Source organism: Peromyscus maniculatus, chromosome 15 (genome assembly GCF_049852395.1).
Source record: "Peromyscus maniculatus bairdii isolate BWxNUB_F1_BW_parent chromosome 15, HU_Pman_BW_mat_3.1, whole genome shotgun sequence".
NCBI lineage: Eukaryota > Metazoa > Chordata > Mammalia > Rodentia > Cricetidae > Peromyscus > Peromyscus maniculatus.
The window spans coordinates 26,660,094-26,674,566 of NC_134866.1; the positions used below are offsets into that span (position 1 = coordinate 26,660,094).

The following is a 14,473-nucleotide window of genomic DNA, read 5'->3' on the forward strand; positions in this document are numbered from 1 at the left end:
TTTGTTTGTTTTTTAGTTCCAAGGTTTGATCGCTTGTTACTCTCTCTTTCTCTTTTTGGTTTTTGTTTTTGTTTGTTTGTTGAGACAGGGTTTCTCTTTGTAGCCCTGGCTATCTTGGAACTTGCTCTGTAGACTAGGCTGGCCTCGAACTCACAGAGATCTGCCAGGCTCTGCCTCCCGAGTGCTGGGATTAAAGGTGTGCGCCACCACTGCTGGCCACTTCTTACTCTTAAAGACTCATCCTTGGCCGGACTCAGATTTTAGGAGGAGAAGCTCTCAGCCTACATCTCTTGGCAATCTGTTCCTGGCATCATTTTTCTTTGGCTTCTTTCATCCTCTCGGCCAACCGGGGGGGGGGGGGGGGGGGGGAGAAAAAGAAAAAAAAAAAAAAAGCATATCCTGCAGCCTCATTGTTTCTGCAGAGCAAGACATCACTGTTTTGTTGCAGGCCGAGTGCCATTACCAGATACTGAATTGTGTGCTTTGGTCTTAGGTTACTGCTGTTGCTCGAGCTGCTGCTGTTTTTTTTTGTTTTCCCCAAGACAGGGTCTCTCCACATAGCCCTGGATGTCCTGGGACTCACTCTGTAGACCAGGCTGGTCTCAAACTCACAAAGACCCACCTGCCTCTGCCTCCTGTGTACTGGGATTAAAGGCGTGCGCCACCACACCCAGCCAGGTCCTGGGTTTCTTAACTTTGTTCAAGGGCTCTCGGATAACATCTTGGCATACATCATTTCCTTTACAAAGACGGAGAAGTTTCAGGGTTCTGCTAGCTCTTTTGGGCCACAACCACCAAAGCACAGTAGTATCTGTCAGTCTTGAAATAATCCTCTCTCTTTTTCTTTTAACAATAACCAAGTTGAGAACATTCACATTGCAGTCAATCATGCATTGCAAACAGACTTGCACTTCCTCTCTCCGGTTCTCTGTGGTCTATAACAAGAATGCTCCTTACTCAACAGCAGGCCCATTCTGCTGTGGGTCAATGGCCTTCCCTCATGGGAAAACCTTGTTTGTCATTCCCACCACTGACTCAGACCACAGAGTCCTCCCGCTCTTCACCCAGAGCATCAGCAGCTACTTCCGTGGCCATTCGCCTCTCACAGAATGCACGAAGCCTGCATTCATCACCCACTTCCGTGAATTTCTGACAGCAGGTGGCGGGGATGGGGATATTTAGACACAGCTGACAGCCTAGAAGGTGCCATGAAAAGGGGATTTTTTTTTTTTGAGATATGATCTCACTCTGTAGCCCAGGCTGGCCCATAACACCCTGTTAACCAGGCTGTCTCAGTGCTGGGATAATAAATAGGTGAGAGCAATCACACTCAGTTAGATTCTATTTCTGGAAAAACTTCTGGTCCCTAGACACTACACCAGGCTGTCTACACCCATTACCTAGTTTCAGTCTGTGCACACCCTGTAGGGTGAGATGAGGATCTTCAAATCGGGGTCTGAGAAACTTGCCCAGAACAATACAGCACTTAGCCGGCAGCATGAAGATTTGCCCTCTCTGCAGCCAGCTCTGAGGCTCGTGCTCATGTGGCCCCCTGGGCTGCAAGCACCGAGTCTGGGAGTCCCTGATGGCCTGAGTGTGGACACCATGTTGCCAGCTGGCATCTGCCAGCCTTCCAGTTCCCTTTCATTTCTCTGTGTTCTTCTTTGCTGAGCCCAGCCAGATCTGCCGGCCGCCAGCGACAGAAATTCCTCGAGCCCGTTTAAGCAGAAAAGGTTGTATTAAAGGATGCCAGGTGGTTCGTGGAATTTCTGGGAAGGACCAGGGATTGGGCTGGTGTCTTGTGGAGCCAGAAAAGAAGCCAAACCATGCCATGCTAGCAGGAAAAGCATGCCTCTGCACTGGGCTCTGTCCTCAGGACTTCATGGAGAGACGGCCAGAACAGTGCCGTTATCTCCACCTGCTACAGAAGACCTGGGTTACAGTGGGCAGGCACCATCTCTGCTCATTCCTTTTACATTCATGTCATATCAGAATGCATCTGATTGGCGAAAAGGAGCTTCTCTGCCTGTGTGGTGACTGCAAAGGAGTATGGGAAATGTGGGGGTCTGGCACTCAGTGGGATTGAGTGAGGCAATTTACAGTGTCCGCTACACTTCATTCACTCCAGTCCTGGTTCCACGAGGCCAGACGGGGTCTCGCTCTGTTTGAGATGCTCTGACAAACCGGCACAAGCAGACTTTGATTTCTCCAAATTTTGGCATCTAGGAAGCCCACAGTCTAGGATCCTAGTGGGTTCAGTGTCTAGGAAAGGTCTACTTCCTGTTTCAGAGATGGTATCGTCTCACCATGTGGATGGTATAAAAGGCAAGGCAGCCCTCTCTCAAGGTCACGCTCCCATCCATCCATGAGGGTTCGACCCCTGATACCTAGTCACCTCCCAAAACCTCACCTCCCAGTACCATTCACTGTGAGGGTTAGAATGTCAGGATCTTCATTTCAAGAGAGACGGCATGTACAGAGTGTAGATCACAGCAGGCAGGTGATGTTTGTGCCTCCATGTCCTGTCCCTGGTGGATGGAGATTTAAGTGCCAAGGACACATGCATGGGTCCTAAGTGCACCAGACTTCAGTTTCCTTGTAAGCTAGATTCTCATAGCTCAGCCTCTCTCCCTGTGACTGGTACAGACAGCAGAGGCCTTAACCTGATGCTCCTTTATGGGAAGTTGCTCATCTACACAAAGGAACTTCACCGTGTGGAGGGGTCGCTCTGGCGTGGTAGCGTTTTCTGGAAAGAGCCTTTCATCTGAAGTCCAGGATGCTAGTTGGTGTTCAATCTTCCATTCTCAGCTTTCTCTCTCTCTCTCTCTCTCTCTCTCTCTCTCTCTCTCTTCTCTCTTCTCTCTTCTCTCTTCTCTCTTCTCTCTTCTCTCTTCTCTCTTCTCTCTCTCTTCTCTCTTCTCTCTTCTCTCTTCTCTCTTCTCTCTTCTCTCTTCTCTCTTCTCTCTTCTCTCTTTCTTCTCTCTTCTCTCTTCTCTCTTCTCTCTCTCTCAAATTCAAGCTTTGGTTCACAGCGTCCCAAATCTGAGGACAATGATACAATGATAACAAAAGAAATAAGTAAAGGACAGACCAGCATCTTTCTTACTCAGAAGAAATAACATTGTTTCCTTTAGACTTCAGAGTCCCAGTTGTTTTTGAGCAAAGCATCACAGGTAGGTTCATGGTCTTAAAGTAACAGAACAATGGAGGGAAATACGTTTGTTAGAAGACTGGGAGAAGGAGAAGGAGGCAGGAGGTGGTTACCCAGTGCTCCGCTTACTAAATGAATCTATCCAGCCAGCTCTCCAGTTTGTAAAAGGGAAAAGACCACAACTCCAGGAACCTGAGAGTTACTGTAAGAAATAAATGCTCCAACTTTGGACGTGGCGTCTGATGCGTAATTTTACAGCGTTCACCTCTTATCCCTCGGAGAAACCACAGCTCCCCTGGGTGGAGCCCTTGCCCTCCGCCTCCCGTCCCCACACAGCTCCCGCTGCCAATGTGGGTTTCTCTGCTCTCTCACTTTGGTCATTATGTGGGTAGTTTACATCACCAGGGTCAATAAGCAGATTCAAGTCTTAAGTCATTCAGGTTGGGGGAAAACACATCTGTTTCTTTAACACCTTTGACGGCTACAACTGTGTAATATTAGAAATAAAGCCATCATCAAGGAGTTCAATTTGCATTTCCTGGATGCCTTGAAATCTTGGTTTTTGCCAAGGGCTTGCAATATGTGTATTAATTTTCCTTCAGGGTCCATTTAGCAGCCACAATCTGCAGGCTCATTTGCATTTTAATTGGGTCATTCTCCATCCTCTCCCCGGCTCTGAGCTTCTCTCTGCTGCCGCTGCTGCTGCTGCTGCTGCTGCGAGCTGGGGCCAGATGTTGTCACAGCATCTGGGTGACTCAAATGTCAATGTCTGTGACTCTTTAGTGGCTGCCAGCCACGTGTTCCCTGAATTGAAAAGCCGAGGAAATTCTCAGTTCAAGTGTCATATGTCCAAGCAGCCCTACAGAAGAAGAAACTTGGGTTTCTTTTTCAAATTATAATCACGAGCAATGTGGCTTTATTGCGTGGTCCTTCCCAGTGAGCCATACTCAACAACTCTAACACGAGGTTCTTGCTTTGAAAGGAAAATTGACACCGGGCAGTGGTGGCGCACGCCTTTGATCCTCCACTCAGGAACCAGAGGCAGGTGGATCTCTGTAAGTTCGAGGACAACCTGGTCTGCACAGGACAGCCAGGGCTATTCAAAGAAACCCTGTCATGAACCACCCCACCCCACCTCACCCCCTTAAAAAAAAAAAAGCAAAGGAAAATTCACAAGAAGAGGGAGCATGTCTCAGGCGACGACGAGACTTCGGAAGGACAGACTATAAATGTGAGAAAGTCTGATGGGATGGAAGAGGCGCCATTTTCCCAGAAGAAGAAACCAGACAATTCTGCCGAGGTCCTGTTGAGATGGAGGCCGTGACAGGGCCACCTCCCAACACAGAGTTGACACAGAAAGCTGGTGAAGCAAGCCGGAATTCAGGCGAGCAGCCTCAGCGATCCTGACATTTCTGTGCTTGTAGGGAATGGGGCAGCATGAAATATTTATAACAGGCCTGGTGGGGGATGGTGGACCTGGAGGTGGAGATCCGCAAAATGTAGGGCATCGTGGAGAAGGCCTTGAGTGCGGAATGCTTACCTAGTTCTCACTAAGAGTGAGCGCTTCAGAGATGAATCGCTGCTGCTTTTAGAAGCTCTGGGAGGCGTGTTCACTCTGCAGCACACGGAACACACGTACCGAATAGGGTATGAGTGCAGCCCATCACAAAATTGTAAACACGGACGTGGTTTTGCTTTTCTTTGGTGACTCCTCAGCGTGGGTCTCAGGTGGAACTTTGCACATGATGTTGTGTTGTGGCGTTAAAAGGTTGGACACACCTGATTGGGGGTGTGTGGGAGGGTGCACATCATTAAAAACCTTTTCTTTACAAATAAATAAATAAAAGGCTGTCAAGCTGTTGGGTGTTTGTAGAACCCTGCAGTGATACCTATGCTCTGGGAAAACATGTCTTCCTTGAATTGGCCAGCTCTTGATTGACGGCCATTCCAAATCACTTGTAACCGTGTGCAGGTGAGAGTAGATGCTGGAGGTTGACATTGGTGGTTCAACACCTTATGTGCTGAGGCAGGTCTCTCACTGAATCTGGAGCCATTTTGACTCGTCTGGCTAGCCCACTTATGGTGGGCTTTCCATCTCCACTGCCTGCATCTGAGACGGTCACTATGTCCACCTGGTTCTGGGGATCTCAACTCCAGTCCTCACGGAGTCCATGGAGCCCTTTACCCTCTAAGCCGTCTTCCTAGTCCCATAGATACGTCCTGCCCACTAGATAGGAGCCTGCTGGTGAACAGACTTATGCCTTCTTCTCAGAGGTCCATTTCGTCTTGAGAGGAAACTTTTCACAGTGCCCCTTTAGACCAGGGCTTTGTTCCTGGGCTCCTAAACACAGCTCTTGGCTTTTTGTTTGCTTTGGTTTGGTTTATAGGACGGGATTTTATGTATCCCAGGCTAGGCTCAAACTTGCTGTTTACCTGAGGATGATTTTGAGCTTCTGATAACCTGCTTCTGCCGCCTAGAGGTGTGATTTCAGGGGTGCACCACCATGCCCAGTGTTTGTCATGTTGAGGGTTCAAACTCAGGCTGGGTGAGTACTCCATGAGCTAACCTGCAACCCCAGCCCAGCCTTTTGTTTTAAGGAATGTTTGTTGGAGGTTGGATTGCAGGCGCTAGGATTATCAGAAAGTATGATACGGCCCAAAGCTGGGAAGCTATGGAAAAGCAAACGTGAGACTCGGAGCCTCATGTACGCCCCCCCCATTGGCCGTAAGTGTCCATGAAGTCCCAAGACTGCACCCAAACAGCGGCAGCTTTTCATGTTGGCATTGATGTATCTGTGTGTCTGTCCAGCTTGTCTGTCTACCTTTGTTTTCACCTTGGGTGTTTTTAAGATCCTGGTTTGCAAAATGTAAGACCTTAGTCATGTGGCCTGGAGCAGGGTGCTGGTGTCTATAGGGGGCCATGGGTGCCCTGCACAGAGTAGTACTACACCTTTTGGCGTTGCTCTGAGATGGTGTCCAAGGCTTGCTTCTCTGTGTCATCTGTTGTGGTATGACACGTCATATCAGTCCTGGGAGAATGCCTTTGTGTGCCCTCAGTCAGGTGAAGAGGCCCGACTCCCCCCACTGGCTCCCCAATTGAGTCTTTGAGTCAGAGGTGAGTGTGTACACCTGTCTTCCCTTGTGTTGCCTCATACCCTGGGGGCACTGGCTCTCCCAGCCCAGCAATCCAGGCCATGTGAGCAAGGTGTGGTGGTGTTGGCTTTCTGAGACCTTTGGATGTCCTAATCCAGATGCATCCATTTTTAGGCTGGGCGAGGATCACTTTTGCAAGGCTGTGACCTGCACGTGTTCAGTGGTTTTCCTGAGAGGTCCATGGGTGGTTGTGGGTTAAACATTTCATTCAACCTCAGACAAAAGTTCTATGTAAAGGGACCTGAGGAACAGAGGGGCTGCAGGCTAGATGGAGGCAGTTTATATGAGTGTGAAATAGGAGAGAGACATGAGCTTCTTACCACAGAGTGTTCATCAGAATTCTTAGAGGGCTCTGTGTAGACAGGCACCATAGCAGACATGTGACCTCGTGTGTGTGTGTGTGTGTGTGTGTGTGTGTGTGTGTGTGTGTGTGTGTAAACACATGTAAATATGTGCACCCCGAGTGTGCCTGGTGCCCTCAGAGGCCAGGAGAGGGCCTCAGATCCCCTGGCATTGGACTTACAGGCAGTTTCAAACTTCCCAATGTGGGTACTGGGAATGAAACCTCTGCAAGAGCAGCAGGTGCTCCTAACCACTGAGCTATCTCTCCAGCCCCGAGATTGTTGTTTTGTTCCGTGTTAATAGAAATCAATTCTGCTAGCTCGGTCTTGTCTTCTGAATTTTAGGGTCACCTTACTTTTTATACATCTTTTTCTTCTTTGCCTGTAACCAGTAAAAGAGGAAACGGGACTTGGTTCATGCCTTAACTGGGAACTAGTTTAAAAATTTTAAAAAGCTGGAGGTCGTTTTACTTCTGAGAGGGAAGATGCAGCTCCTTTCCATCCCCGCTGTTTATGACGGACGGATGGACCCAGGAGATGACTACAGGTCTCTCTGTGCCACTCTGGGCGAGTGTTTCATGTCTCTCTTCCGGGGAAAGCTCGGGTGATGTGTGGTTCTGTTCCGCCCTTGTCGAGTACCCAGTGGCCTGATTGGAGCTGGCAGCCCCTCTGGGGCCCGTGACTTCTGAGTCCTTTTACATGGCTGCTCACTGAAGGTTCCGTTTCTCTTTCCCTGTTTCCCGCCTTGTCACTTTCAATTAAGCCAGGAACCTCTGGAGCCAGGAGAAGCCATATGCAGTCTGGCTGGTGATGCCCATAAGCCGGAATAGCAGAAAGGAGACTGGGCCATAGTGTCACTTGATCAGTAACCACAAACAGCATTGTAGCCCAAGCTTGGCAAATGCGTCATCCTCTGTCTGAGGAGGCTTGCTAGTTACTTATCACCCCATAGCTAATAAACAGGGGCAACCAGGTGACGGCGGTCACTCATAGTCATTCGGTAAAGCTCACTCTTTTTTGTTTTAGAATTTCTGGAGAAGTTATAGAGTCACCTCAGAATCAAGCATGGAGCATTTATTTCCAGTAGATGCACTTTCCTGACCCTGCATACCCCTTCTTCGCAAACACCTTCCACCAGAAGGTTGCGTTTGCTGTCATTGATAACTGCTTGAAGTCCTTTCGGGTTTATCCTGTTACTTTTTTGAGGCAGAGTATTGCTATGTAGCTCATGCATGCTGTCTTTGAATTCACCGTGTTGCCCAGGCTGGCACGGAGCTAAGTTCTTCCCAGTCAGCCTCAAGGATGGCTAGCATTTGTTCTCGTGTTCCACCACACCTGGCTACCCACGTTCTCAGCTGAGTCCAAAGCAGAGTGGCTTGTTCCTCTCGGGGCGGGTGCCCGCCCTCCTCCTGAGTACTCCCAGTCCCAGCAGGTTCGTGCCTTGGCTGCGGTTTGATTGGCAGAATGTGAATTGTTTCTGGGCAGCAGACACACTGCTAGGCCCTTTGTTTGGGGCTGCTTTAGATAAGGTTTAAGACCTGGAAGTCACTCCTGCCTCATTCCCATGGGAAATTGCCTCCAATTATTTCTAGAAATTCTTCTTGTGGGAAGGAAAGGGAGAAACAAATAAGTGATTGTTTGGAGGCCCCGTAGAAAGAAGTTTACATCCACAACCCAACTTCCTCAGCAGCTTCAGAAAGCTGTGGGCTGGTGAGTCAAGTTCCCACAACCACAGAAACATCTGTGATTCTAGGAGATTCTTCGGAGTAAAGGCGATAAGTACCTTGAAAGTACAGCTCTGAGCCCAAACATGTCACGGGGTGGCCTGTGGCTTTCGACGGGGATCCCTCCACCCTTCCCCACTTGAGGGAGACGAGCTCTGATACCTTTTGATCATAATGGAGCTGTGGTAAACTCAGAAAGCTGAATTAGGCTGAGAGCTGGGAATTATAGCCTGCATGTGGCCAACAGCTGAAACCCTGAGTCCTGCCAGGAGTCGTGGATCCTCTCTGTTGGGCTATGGGAGAACATAGGAGGGGGCAGGGGGAAGAGGGCGGGTAGCCACAGAAACTGGTCTGAAACAAATTATTTTTTAAATTATTTACTTTTATTTTATTTGCATTGGTGTTTCATCTGCACGTATGTCTGTGTGAGGGTGTCAAATCTTGGAGTTATAGATAAGTTGTGAACTGCCACGTGGGTGCTGGGAATTGAGCCCGGGTCCTCTGGAAGAACAGTCAGTGCTCTTAACTGCTGAGCCATCTCTCCAGCCCCAACAAGTTATTTTTTTTTAATTCACAGAGGTTTCCCAAGCATTTTTACCACCCATTTGCAGCAGAGTCATAAGGGAAAGGACCTTTATTGAATGCATGCTCTGTACAGGTTCCCAAAGATGTTGTTCCCCCACCACACACACACACACACACACACACACACACACACACACACACACTCTGCCCACATGGTGTGTAGTTCCTTCATCATCCTCCACCAGCCTCACTTCAGAACTCTGGTAGAGTGTGTCAGGTGTGTGTTTGAGGGGCAGGGATGGGTCGGGAAGAGCCTCAGTCAGGAGTATCTGCTCTTCGGAAGTTAGACTTTTCCTTACCCAAAAGAGATTGTTTCTTTTCAGAAAGCATGCCGATCTTTCTCTCATGGGCTGATCTAATACCTCATGAATGGGCCTTGATTTTGAAAATCCGGCTGAAAGATGACAAACAGCCCAGAGGACAGCTGTCTTTGTGGAGGACCCAGGTCCGGGGGCCACAGTGACATACGTCTCCTGCTCATTTACCTTCCCGGTGCCTAGTGTGACCCATGTTACTGTCTCCCGTCTTCACTCAGAATGGCTCCTTGGATGAAGAGAGGAGACAGAGAGTTCAGAGTAGGAGAGGCTGAGCAAGCAGATGCACCTAAGGGACTGGGACTGATGGGCGGGGCCGGTGGGGCGGGGCGGGGCCGGCGGGGCGGGGCCGGCGGGGCGGGGTGGGGCGGGGCCGGTGGGGTGGGACCAGTGGGGCGGGGCGGGGCCAGTGGGGCGGGGCCGGACTTTTCTGTGCACAGTTGAAGTTTAAATGAAGTACCGTATGCCAAAGGAAGAAGAGGTCCAACAGCAAACAAGGATGTGGAAGAACATTTTGGGAAGCTCCCAACGTGCTTATTCGAGGAATGTTAACAAGCCCAGTACAAACAGGCAGGAGTGGGAACTAGATGGTAGCAGGAGCTTTGGGCACAGTCGTCGAAGGCTGAGCCAGTCAGCAGCACTTTCCAGACGGATTTGTTCACAGAGCCTTTCTTGCATAGAGCATCTCCCTCAAAGGATGTTTTATAGACTCTGTTTTTAGAAAAACTAGATTAAGATCATTAGGAAAATGAGAGAGAACCCTTAAGAAGGAAATTGAAAAAGTCCGTGAGACCAGGGTCAGTGAGATGGGTCGGCAGAGGGAAGCACTTGGCACTGAGCCTGATGACCCGAGTTCAATCCCTGGATCCCCTGTAACGGTGGAAGAGAACATTGACTCCACAAAACTGTCCTTTGCCTCCATAAGCAGCACATGGTATGTGTGTGTCCAGGCACGGGTTATATGACCTCCAATGCGCGCACGCATGCACGCACGCGCGCGCGCGCGCGCGCACACACACACACACACACACACACACACACACACACACACACACTAAAATTCATTTTAAAAAGGAAATGATAAGTTTTCTCCTAATTTCTCACTCCTTTCCTAGACATTAGGAGTATGCAGGGTCCTGAATGGAAATAGAAGAGGGAATGTTATTTAAATGTTGTCCCAGCATTTTCGATAGAATGAATGCCAGATGGCCAGTGAGATGGCTAAGCCAGTAAGGGCGCTTGCCGCCGTACCGGAGTTCAGTCCCCAGGACTCGAACGTTGGAAGGAAAGAACCAACTCTTGCAAGTTGTCCTCTGACCTTCCCAATTCACGTGTGACACATGCGTACATACACAATAAATAAACAAATGTAATTTAAAAAAAAATTTAAGCAGAAATAAGTGCCAGAGAGGAAAGCACTTCCTACCATAGTCTGGGAGGCATGTAGAGGCTGCGAACCCAGTCACATGCTGTGTGACTCAGTGCATTGTTTGGGGGGTTTGAATCTGTGTTTGTTAGAAAAGGCATGCTGCCTGCAGTTCCCTGGTGATATCTGTTGCGTGTGTATGACCTATTTCTCATTCCCTTAACTTTCCGCACCCTACCAGTGTTGATGCTCATGGCCCCTAGAGTGGGAAGCAGTCATGAGATAGTGGTACTGTAGTGTTCTAAGAACCCATGTAGCAAATACTGTGGATGGGTCTTCTTGTGGGAGGCTGTCTTGCGTGCTGTGAGATTTGCAGCAGCATCTCTGACTTCTACCACTCAATACCAGTAGCAACCCCGCCTCCATCCCAGTTAGAAGAACTAAAAAAAATGCTTGCAAACATGGCAGAATCAAAGTGTTCCCTGAGAGGCACCACTAGTGATTGGGAGTGTGACTTACTGGTAGAACACTTGCCTCATATGCATGGAGTCCTGGATTTGATCTCCAGCACACATTCCATGTGAGTGTGTAGCATCAATGGTACGCATGAAAGCGTACATACTTGTGAAAAAGCAGGAGCCAATATATGCATGGATGTGTGCAGGTTTATTTTGTTCAAGATTTCAGTTGTGTTTGTGTGTGTGCCTGTGCACGTCCACACATGAGTGCAGGTGCTCATGGAGGCCAGAAGAGGGCATTGAATCGTAGAGCTGGAGTTACAGGTAGTTGTGAGGTAGGTTCTAGGAAATGGGTCGGAGTCCTCTGGAAGAGTGGTACATAATCTTAACCCCAGAACTCTCTCTCTCAAGCCCCTGCGTACATGTTTCTTAATATAGGAATTGGGTTAGATCAAGGATGGTCTTAGATGCTGTACGAAGTAGCGGCTTTATCCTTTGGATGGTGATTCATCAGTAGAGCATTTCAAACTGATCTACCTGTTCACCATCCAGTACCTCTGTGTACAAGATAGAATGGATGGGGTGGTGTAGCAGGAATGCCAAATGCTTCTAGTTTCTGGTCCTCACGCCTTATATACCTTTCTGCTTTCTACCACCACTCCCTGGGATTAAAGGCTCGCTTTCTAGGATTAAAGGCGAGAGTCACCATGCTTGGCTGTATCCTTGAACACATGGATTTCTGCCTCTGGAATGCTAGGATTAAAGGTGTGAGTGCCACCATTTTCTAGCCTCTGTATCTAGTGGCTGTTCTGTCTCTGACCCCAGATAAGTTTATTAGGGTGCACAGTATTTTGGGGAACACAATACCACCACAGGGTGGCCACCTGAAGACGTGAGAATAGTTAGGAATCAAGGCCTTAAAATGTGAAGAGGATACAAGGAGGAGGAAGGTGAGAAAGATTAAAGACACAGAGCCGAGAGGATTTAACTACCAGATACACAGAGGGAGGAGTCCAGGTGACTCATTGCTTGAGTGACAGGGGTGGCAGTGATCAGAAGAGGGGACACGGAGCAAGAACCTGCTGGGGGAGGAACATACGGGATTTTGTTTTAGAGCTTGATGAGTTTTTGTAATGTTGGCCATCCCATGAGGTATGAACAGGAGGCAAGCGCTGGCCAGAGCTCAGAGGAGAGCTGGCCACTGAGGGTCAGTGCTCGCTCTTAGATGCTCTAACTATGGAGACAAGAGGAGATAACCCAGAGACTAGGTAGCAGGCAGCTGGAAGAGGGCTCTGGGTGCTGCTGGTCAGAGAACTGGACACATCCCACAGCTGAGAAATGGATCTGTGTCCAGTGAAGGATGGGCAAGATGGTCGTATCAATCTGCCAGATGCTGCCAGATGTGAGGGGACACCGGGGGCATGCAGGCTACATGTGGGCTTCAGGAAGAGAGGAAGACTGGAGACAGAATTTTCTCTGGGTACTTGTAAATGCTGCATTAGGGTAGTAGTTAGAAGGGAGCTGAGACTCTGAGTTTGCAGGCTATGGCTCTCCTGGCTTACACAATCCAGGGTGTTCCCAAACAGCTTCTACATACCTGCCTCTCATCACAGAACAGGGAAACAAACAGCACCTTGGCTGCTTACCTATCTTCCTGTGAGTTATGCTAGGTTGAGATCTAGGGGAAAGACAGGGAAAGTTCACGGCTATTGTTTTCAAGGCTATCTATGAGTTTTATTTGGGGGCACATGATCATCTTTTCATTTTGCAGTTTTCCAAACAAGCGTGACAGTTCTTCTAGAACTAGAAAGAGCCAGGGAGTAGATGGGAGGGAAAAGGACTCCATTGACATTCTAAAAATTACAAATAAGTTACCGTTTCGACCTTTTTGGCAAGCACGTTCACATTGTTCTACAAAACATCCCTAGCAGCCATCTCCAGAACTTAGGTTTTCAAAACTGAAACTCTGGGCAGGACATGGAGGTACAGAGTTAGGATCCCAGCACTTGGGAAGCAGAGGGACGAGGATAGCGAGTTGGTTGTATGCATACAGCACATTCTGTTTATCCATTCACCTGTGGATGGGTATTTTCAGCGCTCCCACCATTTGGCTATGGTAATCAGGGCTACTTTTATGTATGTGTGTTGGGGGCAAGGGTGTTAGTGTAAGTGTAGATGTATGTGCATGGAGGGCCAGAAAACTTCAAGTGTTGCTCCTCAGGCACCAACCCCTAGTGTGTGTGTGTGTGTGTGTGTGTGTGTGTGTGTGTGTGTGTGTGTGTTCCTAAATATATGAATGTAATCAGCTCCATCTGTTTAGTGTTGTTTGTAGATATATGATTTCAGGGCTGATTACTTGGTATTGGATGACTAGTTGGGGCCAATCCCTGAGGAAGACTATTTCTCCCCTCCCAGCACCCCTTAGTTCTTTGCATGTAGATAAAGCTTTTCCCCTTCCATGTTAAGATACTGTCTGTGTTGAGCTTGTGCAGGCCATGTGTAGGCAGCCATACTCTTAACTAGCATGGGTGAAGCTTCTCTGTCATTTCTAGGAGACACAACCACATAGTAAAGAACTGATCCTCTGGCTTTTACAGTCCTTTGAAGTTCTGTATTCTAATCTCAGCACTCCAGCCAGGCCAGCTTTCTGACCTCCCCGGGCCTACTGTCATACCTGTGCAGTGAGAAGGTATGAGGAAGTGGTCTTTAGGGTCCCTCCCGGGTCACTAAGGGTAAGGATGCAGTAGCTCCGGATCTCAGGAACCAAGGTAGGTTCCACACTACCTTTATAGGAAGTCAGTGAGGACTCATCTCAGAAGCCAGGGATCTCAGTATGGCTCCTGCACTTGCTACAGGGGCCGTGTTATGAGTAAACACAACAGCAATTCCCCTGGAAGCAAAGTTGCATGCTGTGCATTATCCAGACTCCGATGAGAAAATGTGACCAAGAGGCGGGAAAACTGGTTCTCCCATAGAGTTTTGGCAACCCTCACAAAATGATAGAATATTCAGTAGACAGAATTAACTTGTCGCTGTGACTGAAGAAAACATTGACCCCATTTCCTCCACGGCTTTAAAACATGAATAAAAGGGCCAGGCTTCCTTCTTGTAGTAAACTCAGCGCAGGAGAGTGGGCTGTCCCAAAGAGGGCGGGGAAGTCCTCCACACAGTCAGCTCTCTAGCCTCTGGGCTGAATGTCAAACTCGGGGAAGTGGGTGCTTGTCTTCCAGTGGTCCTGTCAGACCCACAGTGAAAGAGCAGAGAGCTTTAACTAAACATATATCACCTGGGTACGTCTCAAAGATGTGGTGGGCTCTGAGGAGGACCAGACCTCACTTGGAGAATGTGAAAAATCCTTTGGAGAGACTTTTTGTTTGTTTG

General features: G+C 48.7%; 1 protein-coding gene across 5 annotated transcripts in view; it reads left to right on the forward strand.

Moving 5' to 3' along the window:
• The window catches only part of Pdzd2 (PDZ domain containing 2), a 384,162-nt gene that overhangs the window by 221,660 nt on the left and 148,029 nt on the right, over window positions 1-14,473 (forward strand). The gene's annotated exons all lie outside the window — the stretch shown is intronic.